Source organism: Oreochromis niloticus, linkage group LG20 (genome assembly GCF_001858045.2).
Source record: "Oreochromis niloticus isolate F11D_XX linkage group LG20, O_niloticus_UMD_NMBU, whole genome shotgun sequence".
NCBI classification, from domain to species: Eukaryota; Metazoa; Chordata; class Actinopteri; order Cichliformes; family Cichlidae; genus Oreochromis; species Oreochromis niloticus.
Window position 1 is genome coordinate 626,268 of NC_031984.2, and position 13,137 is coordinate 639,404.

The 13,137-nt window shown below is 45.0% G+C and overlaps 1 protein-coding gene across 1 annotated transcript in view; it reads left to right on the forward strand.

Moving 5' to 3' along the window:
- Positions 1–13,137, forward strand: part of LOC100695032 (ras-related protein Rab-7L1) — a 61,898-nt gene that overhangs the window by 28,766 nt on the left and 19,995 nt on the right. The gene's annotated exons all lie outside the window — the stretch shown is intronic.

Below are 13,137 nucleotides of genomic sequence, written 5' to 3' on the forward strand. Positions count from 1 at the left end.
CGCTTAGCATGTGTTGACTCAGAGCTCTTCCTTTCCTTCTGCCTCCTCGTGTTTCCTGCATCCTCCCTGAAATCAAATGCAGTGTGACTCTCAGCAGCGTGACTCGCAGCAGTGTGACTCGCAGCAGCGTGACTCGCAGCAGTGTGACTCTCAGCAGCGTGACTCGCAGCAGTGTGACTCGCAGCAGCGTGACTCGCAGCAGCGTGACTCGCAGCAGCGTGACTCGGGGATGCTGTGGATGCTGGGAGGCTCCTGCTTTCTCACTGTAAAATAAACTTAAAGCCTGAGTCACACGTTAAAGCAGCGTCATACTCAGGCAGTATGTCCTGCTCATTACAGTATTATGTAATGAGTCTTAGCCTTTTAGCTCAAGGAGGCATCGTCTCCATCTGAACGTCAGATTTCTTCTGTGGAGCCGTGACCCTGAACCCACTGTGGAAATCACAGATTTGATCTTTGGGCTTTCTTAGTTTAAATGGGCTTGGGTGCATTTTGGGTTGCTTGCTCTGCCTGATGTTGCAATGAAGAAGGCGACAGCAGTAACGTCAGTGCATGGACTCCATTTCAGGCGCCTCATTAGCATGAACAGCTGCAGAGCTGAGCTTTGATGTCATCATGAGAGAAGACGGTAAACGTTGGAGTCTGATGTCGGTCCACATCTCCTCCGTCACCTATTCGATATTTGAAAATCTCAGGAACGTGATGAACGTCCATCACAGAACTGATGCTCGTGGCCACCTTAACTATCCCTGCTGATAAAGCTACTATGGATAGATGGATCACATGACAGTAATAACAGAGCTCCAGCGAACATCTCGTAGACTGATCTACTTTGTCTCTGTGACAACATCACAAACTCTGATTGGTCCGGTCCACGTATCGACACGTCTGACAGCCGATTGGGTCTCCAGCAGAGGTTCACAGTTTGTATGCTGCATCTGCCAATCATCTGTGACTTTCCCATGGTGGCTCCACCCATAAAGGCTGATGTCACAGGTTCTGGTTCTGGTGCCAGTGTTATGGTGAAAAGAACCACTTCTGTGTTAGCTCTTAAACACACTTGTGGTTCATTTATCGGCCTTATTGATCACGCTCGTGTTTCTCACGCTGTCATCGTGAACGTATTCACGGCTTGTTTCGGGGGTTTATGTTTAACGGTGTCCTCTGTGCAGATTTCTGCTGGACAGTGTAAAAAAAAAACTTCACCCAGCAGTTTAAAGGATTAAATTTGCATTTTCTGTGTGACTTGAAGGATTAATGAGCTCTTAATGACTGCAGAAGCAACCAAAGCATCCAACCAGGCAGGTCTTTGCACTTTTTTATCAGCATCATTAGCTGAAGGAGCTCGGACTGAGCCACTGCTTACTCTGCAGTGCAGAGATAAAAACACTGAAACACCAGAAGTTTGAAACTAAAGCTGAAGATACTAAACTTAAGTGAGCCTTTGGTAGCTGATCTAGTAGAAGAGCTCATAGCTGAAGGTGAGACGGGGAGGCCACACAGACGGATTCATGACAAACAAACTCCAAAGTCGGCGTCACAGCTGAGCGTGTGGACCGCAGCGCTGTGGAAGGGACGACTGAAACTCCGATACGTGAAGTTTTGAGAAGAACAACAAGAACCACGAAAGCAGGCCGAGGTGCCGCTGAAGAAAGAGAGACTGACGAGGGCGCTGCATCAAATTTTGATCCTTTGGAGACCTGAATGTTCGGTTATAAACGACCCGCTTGTTCTGCTGACAAAATACGTCCCTCTGTGACATCACTTCCACTCTAGTCACGTTTAACAGCACAGTTAATGGATGTTAGCATCCGCTATCATAAACTCCACCTGAGAGCTAACGGATCTGATCCAGGATGCATCCATCGGTGTGTAAAGCTCCTGTAATATAAGAAGACAGCTGATGGATGTGTGTACATTTGGATTTGTTGACATGAAAATAACCCTCCAGAGTCTTTTCAGAGATTTATGAAAATCTGTCAGAAAGCTGTGAGGAGCTGGAAGACTGGATCACCTGAAGAACCAGACCACGGGCAAGGCTAGAGAGGAATCCTGTTTACAGACGGTCAGGTATCAGAAACCAGTGTAATTAGTAAAACCAGGAATAAAGCAAGTGTTTGCTGTGTAATGGACGGAGTGGCAGTGTGCTTCTCAGAGCTCGAGGATCAGGCTTTCAGAGGCCCTCTCGGGGTCAGGGACCCTCGAGCCGAGTGTCGAGTATTTAATAATCACGACCTCACTGAAGGGCCTCGAACTCTGCAGCGTTTGAATGTTAAACACGTCCTCCGATGGCACTGAGCTCGAGTGGTTTCTGTATCCGTGCACTTCAAAATGTCGCCATTGTTTCTGTGAACAAAGGCCTCTCAGATCTGCTCTGTGATTGGTCAACTTCACGACCCGTTTTTGCCTCTGCTCTGTCTCCCATACAGGTGTAGAGAAAATCAAATCACACAGCCAGCTGCCATTGCAGTGTTTATTACCTGATCACTTTCAGAGTCTGGGATGAGACGATGGCCCAAAAACACCCACAAAACCAAAAACGTGTCATTTAAACCACATTTGTTCATCTGTCTGTGCCTCAGCAGGGAGAAAGGAACAGATGCAGAGGAGATGCAAAGATTCACAATCTGCATTCATGCTGTGCATTTGGATTTTTCTATTATTGTGTTTGTTTTTTATGCTTCTTTGTCTTCTTCAATGCTAAGACCAGAGGTGGAACCACAGACTGTAGCTAAAAGAGGGATAGAGGCGCTAGACTCCAACCTTTTTCTTTTTTTGTTTTTACACAGTGGTTTTTGGAAAAGCCTTCAGCTGATCCAAAATGCTGCAGCAAGAGTCCTGACAGGGACTAGAAAGAGAGAGCAGATTTCTCCTGTTTTGGCTTCCCTTCATTGGCTTCCTGTTAAATCCAGAATTGAATTCAAAATCCTGCTCCTCACATACAAGGTCTTAAATAATCAGGCCCCATCTTATCTTAATGACCTTGTAGTACCATATCACCCTATTAGAGCACTTCGCTCTCACACTGCAGGCCTACTTGTTGTTCCTAGAGTATTTAAAAGTAGAATGGGAGGCAGAGCCTTCAGTTTTCAGGCCCCTCTTCTGTGGAACCAGCTTCCAGTTTGGATTCAGGAGACAGACACTATCTCTACTTTCAAGATTAGGCTTCAAACTTTCCTTTTTGCTAAAGCATATAGTTAGGGCTGGACCAGGTGACCCTGAATCCTCCCTTAGTTATGCTGCAATAGACGTAGGCTGTGTCCCAAAACGTCGGCTGCATCCTCCGGAGGTCGCATTTGAAGGCCGATTACGTCACAGCCCGGCGATGAAGGCCGTCCCAATTCGTCGACTCCTTCAAATGCGGCCGACAAATGCATCCTTCATTTTCCCGAATTTGAAGGATGGGTTGGGTGTGTCCTTCGTGGCCCACCATATCCCAGAATTCATAGCACGGCCCAGCCAAATTTCAGCTGCCAACAATGGCGGCCGCTACTAAGTTTTAAAATTACTCTTATGAATCTTTCTGGGTCACAAAATAAACTTTTAACATATTTTCAGGCGAGAAAGTGGCTGTGTAAACTTCAAATATCTGCTTGGTTCATCAAGACATCGCATATTTGCAAAAGTGTGCCGACGTTTTCGGAGACATCTGTTACCCACCCGCTCGATAGCAAGCCGGGGGTTCAATGGTCGCTCGAGCCGGCGAGAGCAGCGGACTCCCAGCTTCATCGTTTTCAGACCCCCGCTCTTTCGCTACTCAGGTTAAACATGATATATAAGTCACTCGGATAACTTAAAAATGTAATTGTTTGCCTTTTTCGGTGTTTTATTTGTTCCGGAGTAAATCGGTTTGGCTGAGATCAAAGTTATTAGATTATTAGATATTGTATATATTATTATATATTATATATAATTATATATTTTTTAAATATATATAATTATATATATAAATATAATATATATAATTATATATATTATATTTATATATATAAAATATAATATAAATTATATATATTATATATAATTATTAATCCATCGGGTGGGTTCCCAGAATTCATAGCGCGGCCCAGCCAAACGCCAGTTTTCAGCAATGGCGGCAGTTACGGAGACGGTAGAAACGGTGGTCGAGGACAACTACATTTTTAAATGTAAGTTGTATTTGAAGTAGCGATACAAATGTTAAGATGTTTCTTAAAGTAGTTAACAAGGCAGTTCAATGGAAGTAATTTTTTTACAGTCGTTAAACTTACACAGGAGTCCCGCCAGCTGTAAGTTTCCCGACCCCGTGCTATCTTTCGCTACTCGGGTTAAACATGATATATATAAGTCACTTAGATAACTTATAAGTCTTAATGTTTGTTTGTTTTTTCACAGTTTTATTTGTTCCTCTGTAAATCAGTTTGGCTGAGATTAAAGTTACAGTAGTTTTCACATAGCTGAATAAACGTCAAACAGAAAACCCATTAAACAGAAGTGTGAGATGGTTGATTGTACTCCAATGTCCTGTCATGTTTTAGGGAGCAAAGAGCAGACGACCACTTTCATTAAACTCCGGAGCGATAGTGAGCAACTGTTTACCGGTGCCAAAAACTCCACTGTGGGTTGGAGGTACAGCAACAATATGCCGCTTTTAATCTGTTAGGCATAAGGGAGAGAGCTTAATCTGTCTTTTAGTCCAAAGTGTGTACATTTTGCTATGGATACTGTTCAGGAATTAAGAAGATTGATATGCTCTATTATTTTCTGTCTGTTAGGGCCATTCTTGAAAAGATGGGCCTGCAGGGTAAAGTCACCCCTTTGCAGGCGAAAAAAAAAATGGGACAATCTAAAAAAGAAATATAAAGTATGTACAGCTGTATTCAAATATGTGGGGGGGTTTTAGCAAGCTAGAAACTTATTCATGTAAACCTGTACTGTGGCTTTTTTTTGTCAACTGCCACTTTTTATTTCCTCTGCCTTTAGGACTTCAGGTATCCAGGGTCAGGCGAGGGAGTGAGCGGGAAGCCCACTACTGCTACATGGCCCTGGTTTGCCCTCATGGATGAGGTGTTAGGACAGAGGCCTTCTACCAAGCCTCCAGTGCTAATTGCTTCCATCCATGAGGACACTCCAGGGCCCAGTTCAGCAGTGGGCAACCAAGTGTTGGATGAGGAAGAGCAGGAAGATGAGGGCCAGGTGGAGCAAAGAGGGGCAAAAAGAAAGAAGGACAGGGATGAGTTTTTGGATTTAATTAGAGAGGACATGAGATTGCAGAGGGAAATGGAGGAAAGAAGAGCACAGGAGGCAAAAGATAGAATGGACAGACTGTTTGGTTTGCTTGAGAAACTTGTTGAGAAAAAAAAGGATTAAATTTCTGTAAATAAAAATGTAAATGCTTCACCTTTATTTGCATTGTTTTTCCTTTTTTTTTTAAAGAAACTATGTACAACATAAATTTTATCAACACAATTAATTAAAAATGTCTGAAAAAAGTAACAATAGAAAAAACAACAAAAAACATGAATTCTTAAGAATTATTATTACAGTCAGGATTAACCTGAGTGTCCCAGTAAGCACAGGTACTTTTAACCAGGTCTGATCTTTGGCTGAGCAGAAAGTCTCGGGCAGTGCTGCTGAATGTGCTAGACCAGGACCAGAGAGATGGAGGAGGTGCCACAAGCAAGACCTTGGTTTGTATTTCCAGCTAGTAAGTGGAGCATCATACAGGGTGATCTCCATAGGGTCTAGGGATGCTCGTTTCCACTGTCCACCGCATCATCTGTCACTTGGGTTTGCAGGGCTGATGTAACTGACGGCTGCCATGTCACTAAGATGTATTCAGAAAGATGCAAACAATCCTGTTAATAAAGATCTAACAAGTAATATCTAAAAAATGCTCTACTAACAGAATACTTGCCTGTTTAAAAATATTCATGGTCTTGGGGTAGCTCCTCCAGGGCAGACACCCCAGCAGATAGCTGGTCCCGCCAGGGAGCACCACTGACTGCCTCCAAACCCATCTCCCCCTCATCTTGCACATCATCCTCAGGTGCATCCTCCGGGTCCATAGCGTCACCAGCACCGAGGCAGATGTTGTGTAGGACAGCACATGCTGTTATGACCTGAAACAGATGTTTTTGGTTTTTTTAAAAAAACATAAGGTGTTTATAAATGTACATACACTAAAGTTCCCATTATATCATTATAATTATTTGAAAAAGAATGGCACTATATTGTAATGACTTACATGTGGTACAAAGGTGTGGTGCACCTCCAGCACTTGAAGGAAGATGGCCCGGAACCTCGTCTTCATCATTCCAAAAGCACGCTCTATAATAGAGGGTGCCCTGGAATGATGAGAGTTGAAGCGCTGGGCTCCCACACCTTGAACTGGCCTCTTGTACGGAGTGATGAGGGGAAGTGGATGCTGGAGACATGGGTACCCTCTATCTGCTAAGATGAAATGCCCTGGAGGAGGGTAAATGGCCTGCTGGTACAGTGGGCTGTTGCGTATCACCCTGGAGTCATGCACTGACCCAGGCCAGCCCACATATGTATCGATGAAGCGGCCCTGATGGTCACAAACTGCCTGCAGGAGTATGGATGGGAACAATTTCCTGTTTCTGTAGCACTGACCATCAGGGCCGCTGGGAGGCTTGATGCGGACATGGCAGCCGTCAATTGCACCAGCAGCCTTTAAAAAGGCTCTGTGTCTTGCCAGCCCTGCAAACCCATGAGACAGGACATCTAGGTCTTCAGGAGTCCGAGGGAGATGGATAACCTGATGGCGAATAGCCACCACCTCCTCTGTGACCTTGTGGACGATGCAGTGAACAGTGGAGCGAGGAATAGCAAACACTCTGGAAACAACTCTGTAGGATGCTCCACTTGCCAGCCAGAAAAGAAACACAAGGACCTCAATAGTGGCACCCCAACCATGTGGCCGATCCTGGTTAAGGAGGTTCAGCAGCTCTTTCAGAGACTCCCTGCTCAGACGAAAATCAGGCCTAGTGTCCTCATTATTAAAAAACCTGTCCAGGACTGGGACACTCAGGTTAATTCTGCAGTACTGTGGTCTCGCCTGGTGAAGGAAAATAAGGAAAATGTTTTATTTTTGTCATTGTTATGAATGTTGCTCTTGTTCTTTAAAAAAAAAACGTGTCAAAACTTTATTTTGATTATCATACTTAAGTAAAATTCACTGGTTAACTGATAAAAGATAAAAGAGCGAATAAAATCACTTCTACATCGGAGTTTTATTTACCTAGTAAACAGATTTCAAATACACACATAAACGATGGGGGAAAAAACTGAAGACATGTATTTTCACTGTACCTGAACTCGGTTATCTCTTAGTCGGAGATAAATCAGTCGTCTGCGACGGCTGATTTGTTGTAACTCTTCGATTAACAAAAATAAGAGAAAAATACAGAGAGTTTCAACGATATCCATTATTTCACCGAGGGGGAGAAAGTGGTAAGGGCGGGAACAGCTGGTGACGCAAATGTGAAGGCTAGACCGTCCCATTTCACAAGCCTCGCACTTCCGACCTTCTCGGTCTTCGAAGGACCCGGCCCACGTAGACCGCGAAGGCCGGGTCCTCCGAAGGATGCAGCCGACGTTTTGGGACACAGCTGTAGGCTGCTGGGGATTCCCATGATGCACTGGGTGTTTCTTCTTCACTCACTGAATGCATCGAATCATATCTGTTATTAATCTCTGTCTCTCTTCCACAGCATGTCTTTATCCTGTCTTCCTTCTCTCACCCCAACCAATCACAGCAGATGGCCCCGCCCCTCCCTGAGCCTGGTTCTGTCGGAGGTTTCTTCCTGTTAAAAGGGAGTTTTTCCTTTCCACTGTCGCCAAAGTGCTTGCTCATAGGGGGTCATATGATTTTTGGGTTTGTCTGTTTTCTCTGTATTATTGTAGCATCTTTACCACACAATAATATAAAAGCGCCTTGAGGTCAATGTTGTTGTGATTATACAAATAAAATTCCATCTTAAAAATGGTCCACAAAAACAAAAATCCGAACATATCTGTGTGTCCGTGTTTCCTCTGCGCGGTCCTCTATGACCTGTGTGGCTCGACTCTGAGCTGCTGAGCTGATTTCTATCTGCTGTGAGTGAGCTGGGAGAGACTCAAGGAGTGAAAAATGATGAAGAACGTGTCCTCTTCATCAAGGTCCTCCCTCGCTCTGCTGTTTGAAGTCTGCCATGTGATGAGCTGCCGTCTGAGCCTCGGGCTGCTTTGATGTGTCCCTCTGCAGCGACTCCAGTCTGTCACAGAGAGCTGAAGGAAGCAACTTGACTGAAATATGAGAGGAAACGGGACGGATCTATTCAGAGAAAGACTCCTCCTCATCGTGATGCAATCGATACATGCTTCAGATTATTCTGACACAGAGAAAACATCTGGTTCTCGGGATGGTTATTTACCAAGATTTCAGTTTCATTTTAAGAACAAAATATATCGACGTCTGAGCGCTAGCTTTGACTCAGAACTCCTCCAGACCCTGATCTGAGTTCAGCCTGGGAAAGCTTGTTCTGCGGAGAACCCAGCACAGGAGAACAGAGGTAAAACAGGAAATCCATGGCCTGCACGTTCATTCAGGTGAGCAGCGTGGCCAACAAACCAGGTGAGGAGCAACACCTGTGAAACAGTTCAGAGGTCAAACATGAGCAGTGAAGACCAAGAGGGGCATGGATGGAAAGTTTGAGACAGAACGAGAGGAACGTGGCGCATTGGTGGTAGATAAAACAAAGGAGCCTCATTGGCTGATCAGGCACAGGTGATTTGAGTGTGGGCGGGGCATACAATTCCAAGCACTCAAATAAAATCTGCATTTCCGCTCTGATTTATTTCTTGGTAAAATCCAACGGTTTCTCTAACAGCTCGAGCACAGATGCTCCTGCCAGCCCACAGTCTGCTGGTAAGTGTCAGATAGGGGGCGCTGTCTCCACTCCTTCAGCCTGCACGTGGCTTTGCCGCCGCATTCCATGAACAGACTCATACCAGCAAACATGAACATGGAAACTCTTTGGTCTTGGACTGAACTGCAGAGAGTCCGTCTGAGCTCCTCGTCCTCCTTTATGTTCCTGTTCCTGACCACCGTCCGTCCCGAGGTGTACGACGAGGAGGACAAAAGGTTTCACTTTAACAGCATCGCTGCTTTCTCCTCGAAGTAAACACGCCTGCTTTTATGGAGACATGTGGGCGTGGCTATATGGAGACTGGATAAATGGCCTGATTTCTGATTAGCTGACATACTCCAACACACGAGTCAGCGTCTCAGCCTGCAGAGCTCAGACTGGACCCTGAGTGGGACTGGAGAAGGTTAAAGTTTCATGATTTCTACAAAGTTGATTAAAGCCAGCGTGTGCTGGTGAGCTTCTTCAGAGTCATCTCAGGACATTAAACAGTGGCTGAGACAGAATGGCTGCTGACAGCTGTAATTACGCCTTCACTCAGGATGAAATTGCAGGGTAACACGTTCATGCTGTGTTTGGAGATCACTCCATCAGTCGCCTTTCCTGCTCTAATCTTCAGATTACAGTGTGACAGAGGGCTGCTTACATTTAGCTTTAATTGGTTTTTGAGGAGAAGTGTCTGCAGAGGCTCACGATCCGTCCATCAGACCACTCTGAAGTGGTGAAAACGCCTCCCGTCCATCATCCTCAGAGACAGCAGAGGATGCTGCCACACTGTGATGACCCGCCGTCAGGGGAGCGGACTTTAGGATTCACAGAAGGATGAAGGTTTATCGTGGTACAGACAACACAGAGGAGACGGTGCTCCCAGCTCAGCAATTTACAGCTGCAGGGTCACAGCTGACTTCTTAATCCACAGATTGTGTAGCTGCTGGGTCTGCAGTGCCTGAACAGACCCAGCAACTCATCCATCTAACGTCTCCCAGTCAGCAAACCATCGGTGAGCCTTCGTGTCGTCGCTCTGCACTGATCGGCGGTGACTCTGATGAGACACAAACCCGTCTGCACTGCCTCACAATGAAAATCACACATAAGCAGAGCTCTTTATGTTGACGGCTGTCTCTGACAGAGAGGACAGAATGACTTCGGGGCCCTTGGCATGAAGACAGGTGCAGTCAGAGATAATGTATGGAGCATGAGTTAGGACAGAAATGAGTGTCCTTGAGTGAGACGGTCATAAACGGCCCCACAGCTGACCCCTGACCTGCCTGTGTGCTAATCAATAACTAAATTCTACACATATACAGATAAGCAGTGGAACATGAGGCAGGTTGTTCCCTACAGAAGAGAAACTATTCATCCAGACTAAGTATTTCAAACATTAAACCTCAGAGTACACAGCAGAACCAGGTGACCTTGTGCAATGTTTATGTTTTATAACTTTCTCAGATGTGATGAATTATTTAAAGATTTAATTCAAACATTGATGAATTGACTCATTGATTTATACTTGAAAAGATTCTTGACTCTCATTTGAACCCTGGTAACAGCTGATTGATCAGCAGCTGTGTGCTTTCAGGGGGGCTGAGGACGTCTTTGTTATCCCCAGGGAGCGATTTATTGTACAGTTAGCAAAACCACCAAACAACCACCAAGTAAAATGTCATAAACAGACAAAAACAAACAGAGGTAGAGGGGGAAGACATTATAATCAAATGAGCAGCTTATACAGTGTGTGTGCGTTATAATGAGTGAGGACTGAAAAACACTGACATGTATGATAGTCAAAGAACAGATAGCAGACAGCACTTTGTGATAATGGGAACAAAAAACTCCCATTAACAGGAACAGACCTCTGGAAGAACCGTGCTGAGGGAGCTGCAGCCATCAGCCGTTTGTTCAACATTGAAGGACATCACAGTGTTACTGGAGGCCAAGGTAATGCCATCCAGAGTAAGAATCTGCTTAGATACCATATTTCTAAGATTTTCAGGGCCGAGTACAATAACCTCAGTTTGATCTGCATTAAGAAGCAGAAAGTTAGCGGCCATCGTTAATGTTGAAGGAATGTTTGGCTCAGCAGAGCGCTGACTGTTTCTCAGCCTGGCTGCAGTGCTGAAGAGAAACTTCGGGTTGTTCTGATTTTCTTCACTCAGTGATGAAGAGTAAGATGTTCATCCTGGGACTTCAGCACTGCAACGGTGCTTTACTCCTTACAGGGATGTATCTGTGTGGTATGCAGCAAACCTAACATCTAACAGCAGGTTACGTTCCAGATTAAAGATCAGCAGTGAAGTCTTTGCGTGGCAACAGTAGGAGGGCCTGGAGTTTTCCAGTACTGCTTATTGTCTTTGTATTTCCCTGGTAGTCAGTCAGCTTTGTTGTTTGATTTTTGAAATATGTCTGTGAAGGTTCTCAGTCATCCAGGTCATCGTAGTCAAAGGAGTTTGCAAAGAAAATTTTGAAATAGATTTTTTTATATATATATATTAATTTTACAACAGATTTATTGTTCCTTAAGTATTTATATACAACCCCAAAATAGAGCATCTGTTTGCACTTGCTGACCTCACATCGAAATTTGCATGTAGACAAATTTTATTTTATTTTATTTTTTTAAACAGCACTGAGGCTACAGCTGAGAGAATGAACACTAAAGGTGTCTCTTAATGATTCATTTAATGAAATAATAATTATAATCCATCAGATTCTCCTGTCTTAATGACAGAGGGCTGATATTGATCAGTCTGTCACCTCTGGCTGGCTTCTTCCCAGGTTTCAGTCTCACTTTTAGTAACATAAGAATAAGATAGTAATAACATAAGAAGAATAATCTGATGTGCAGCAACTTTTTCTTCTCACATGTCTGGTTTATCTGGAGCAGCTGTGCTTTCACTCATTTCATATTTTTCATTCTTTTGATTCTTCTTTGGTAAATCAGCCGCTCGGCTGCAGGTACGAGCCCCTCACCTCATCCTCTGCTTGAAACAAGCTGTTTTAGCTCCTCCCCTTTAAGTCAACATGAAGCTCATTGGTGATCATGTTTTTGGTCTATGGCTGGAAACGGCATAGAGAGGAATAAAAAGGTGCGATCAGTTTGTGTTGATTGGAGATGTATTGATCAGAGCCTGCGTTAGCTGGGTTTTCATGCTCAAACACAAACACTGATTGGACGGTTCTACAGAGGACATTTTTCAGAGTGAGGCGCTCCATTTCATAAATGAGAGCCCCGCAGAGAGAGAGATATTACTGCACTGGGTCCTCATCACAAACCCCAGCGTGGCTTATTATTTTTAAAAACAGGGCAGCGATCCTGGGAAGATGAGTTATTACTGAGGCATCGTTTAAAACCAGTTCTATTGCATTTTTACACCAACTATCAGTCTGACAATTAGAGGGTGCAGTGAAGACCATCTGTCATGTAACGTCTGAGTCAGAACAATAAGTGGCGATAAAGATGGGTGCATTAGTCATGAACCACATGTGCATTACATTTGACTGTTTCCCTGCCGAGGACAGTAAATGGTCCTGACGTAGGCCTACCTGACAACAGCGTGACCATCAGCGGAAACCTCAGACGCTCCAGCAAAATAATCATAATGATCATAATTATTATTATATGGTGGCTCTCAGGTGTGTACATACTTACCTGCACACACTCCCAGCAGCAACGGGCTTCTGATGAGATGGTGGTCGGTGTCCTGTGGAGTCTCCTCCCTTAACTGGAAGAGGACATCTGTGGACGGCCTGTGACTCTGGTCAGCATACCTTCTCAGAGGTCATCAATCGATCAGTGGGATCAATGCAAAGCTTCATCGTCCACGACCACGTGAGGTCGGGCTTTGTCCTGCAGCAGGAGGACCCCACGGCTGGCTAAGGTGGAGGTCCAAGGAGATACTGCTCTTTCACACCTGTGCCATGTGCTCCATGTGAACCCGTGAGGGGTGGAGAGGGGGGCCTGCCAGTGCTGATGCCCCCGGCTCGGGCCCGCTGTGCTGCAGCCTCATGCTGAAGAGCTGGAGAGCATCGCAGGGCTGCTTCCACCAGGACATGAATCCCTTACAGCGAGCTTGTTATCATCACTTCGTTTGTTTTCCCCACTCGCTCACTCAGCTCGACAGCATTGTGGCCTCGTTCACCGGCTCTGATAACCTGGCCTGTGCTAAAACAAGCTGCTTACTGTGAAGCAGAATCAGCAGCACTGCTGAGGAGACGCCTTTCCATGGAA